Source organism: Pteropus alecto, unplaced genomic scaffold, assembly GCF_000325575.1.
Source record: "Pteropus alecto unplaced genomic scaffold, ASM32557v1 scaffold3, whole genome shotgun sequence".
Lineage (NCBI taxonomy): Eukaryota > Metazoa > Chordata > Mammalia > Chiroptera > Pteropodidae > Pteropus > Pteropus alecto.
In genome coordinates this window covers 13,133,317-13,135,249 of record NW_006442484.1, presented here as the reverse complement: position 1 = coordinate 13,135,249, position 1,933 = coordinate 13,133,317, and the positions used below count along the sequence as shown (strand labels likewise).

At 42.7% G+C, this 1,933-nt stretch overlaps 1 pseudogene; it reads left to right on the top strand.

Moving 5' to 3' along the window:
- Positions 1 to 1,124: 1,124 nt before the first annotated feature.
- On the top strand, positions 1,125 to 1,243 carry LOC112470549 (annotated as a pseudogene).
- Positions 1,244 to 1,933: the final 690 nt, after the last annotated feature.

The following is a 1,933-nucleotide window of genomic DNA, read 5'->3' as shown; positions in this document are numbered from 1 at the left end:
ACACCAAAGACATGGTTCCCATTCCCATGGGAACTTTTGATGATAAGACCAGTGGTAGCAACGAAAAGTACTATTGGGAGGATTGCAGGAAGTAATGCAAGGATATCTCTCAACAAAGTGCCTGGAAAGTAATGAGGCTAAGTAAACATTTACTCTAATTCCAGGACAGAATAACCCCTCTGTTAGGGGAGAGATTTCTTCCTTCAGATATGGTGGTACCTCCACCTGAAGTTTACCCTAGTTCGCAGTCCTGATCCAAGATTGGTTACTTTCCTGTTTGCCTGTGTGAAGGAAATCTTATTTTCCTTTTTCAGTTCCTTGGAGGGCTTTTCACTTTGGGCTCCCACTTATTATGGATAATGTGAGAGGATGAAGTTTTCTCCTTTCACCCCTCCCCATTTGTTTCCTTCCCGAACTGAGTGGCCAGAAGACCATCTTAGATGAGAAAGAAAAACGTGGGCATAATAATGCATCAGAGCTTTATTTTTAGCAACATTAGCTAAAAAAAAGGTTGATTGATTTCAATGATTCCCGCTGAGGCTGGATGATTTCAACCCTACATCCTCCAGAAGAAATGGAAAGGCTAAAACCTTCTTCTCCAATGTCATTCAACGGAAGCTGTTACAGTTCGAGTCAGAGGCCTACAGGAAGAGGTAAGAGCTGGGGGAAGGACATAGATAAAAAGACCGAAAGAGACAAAGGAGAACCAAGAGTGGAACAGGGAGGAGGTGGACTGAGATGCGAGAGAGGGACAAGTAAATTCCTTCATTCATTCTATGGATATTTATGGGCATCTAATATATCTCAAGGAATGTGTTCATGGGAAAAGAGAGTTCCTGCCCTTCAGGAACTCACATGACAGTGAAGGCTTGGACAAAAGATTGGTGAACAAATGGACGAATGAGATGATTTTAGACAATGAAAATTCTAAGACAAAGATAAAAGAGGCTAATGTAATGGGGAGTGTCTGGGGGTGACAGTGGGGGAGGAGCACTAATGGTTAAGGCAGCCTGGGAAGGTCTCTCTGAAGAGATGATACTTAAGCTGAGATATGAATGGTGAGACTGTAGCATGTGAAGATGAAAAAAAATTTTTTTTTTTCTCCAGGAGTAAAAGAACTGCAAGTCTATGGCCATACTACCTTGAACAAGCCCGATTCCATCGGATCTCAGAAGCTAAGCAGGGTCGGGCCTAGTTAGTACTTGGATGGGAGACCACCTAGGAAGACCAGGTGCTGTAGCGTAAAAAATTAAAAAATAAGGGATTGTAAGCTGACAAGTTCCTTGCAATCTGTGAGGTCAACCAAGGATTGCCTCGCCTAAAAAAAAAAAAAAAGAAAAGTAAAAGAAAATAACTGCAAGTCATCACGTAGGTGCAGAGAAAGACTGATCCAGATTGAAAGAAGAGAAAGTTCAAAGTCATGGTGGCTGTGCACATGCTGTGGTCAAGCAATGGGAAGTAGACTGTGAGGCAGGACCCTGAGGGCAGAGCTGTACTCCTTGAGAGTACAAGTATGGGCATGATGGTCCACGGTGAGAATTTTCTCTGAGATAGTGGACTCTACCAGTCCACCCTTCCAAATGTCAAGGGGAAGGGCAGGGATTATGACCCACCCTTTATAAATGAGGAACCCTAGGCACAGAGTAGTGAGATGATCTCCCAGAGAAACAGCAAATGAATGGCTGAGCCAGGGCTCAACTCCAAGGTGTCTCCATTACAGTCATGTATTCTTTCCCTTAAGCCACAGAGATGTTCTCTGGACCAGGCTCTTGGGCTGCCTGCTTTCAAAGAAGACTCTCTTTTTTCTTTAGTTCAATATGTCTTAAAGAAACCTTGAGTGACATCATTCTTAGTTAACATTAACTTCCTTGATTTGATAATCCTATCATTTCCTCCCATTTCCTTTCCACCCTTCTTTCATATTAAGTTAAGA